The sequence below is a fragment of the Sinocyclocheilus anshuiensis genome, unplaced genomic scaffold (genome assembly GCF_001515605.1).
Source record: "Sinocyclocheilus anshuiensis isolate Anshui unplaced genomic scaffold, SAMN03320099.WGS_v1.1 scaffold1184, whole genome shotgun sequence".
NCBI lineage: Eukaryota > Metazoa > Chordata > Actinopteri > Cypriniformes > Cyprinidae > Sinocyclocheilus > Sinocyclocheilus anshuiensis.
In genome coordinates, this window is record NW_015547647.1 from 847912 (window position 1) to 848167 (window position 256).

The 256-nt window shown below is 58.2% G+C and overlaps 1 protein-coding gene across 1 annotated transcript in view; it reads right to left on the reverse strand.

Moving 5' to 3' along the window:
- Positions 1-256, reverse strand: part of LOC107701923 (tyrosine-protein phosphatase non-receptor type 13-like) — an 84115-nt gene that overhangs the window by 11353 nt on the left and 72506 nt on the right. The window lies entirely within an intron of this gene.

Genomic DNA, 256 nt, shown 5'->3' on the forward strand with positions numbered 1-256 from the left:
AGGAAATACATCAACTTCGCGCTGTGGATCACCGGATCGGCTTTCACCGTGGACGAAGTGGAGTCCAGCCCAGGGTCGCCACGTGGTTGCCGCAAGCCCGCTCCTTCGTCGAATCCGCCGGCCGCGCCGTTCTCAAGGCCACCGGCCTCCGCTCACTCAAGCCCATCGTGTGTGACGTTGTGTGACGCATTTTATGGAAGGTCTGTGCTCAAAGGCTGTTCTATAAAGTGGGGCAGTTCCAACTTTGCAAGGACAG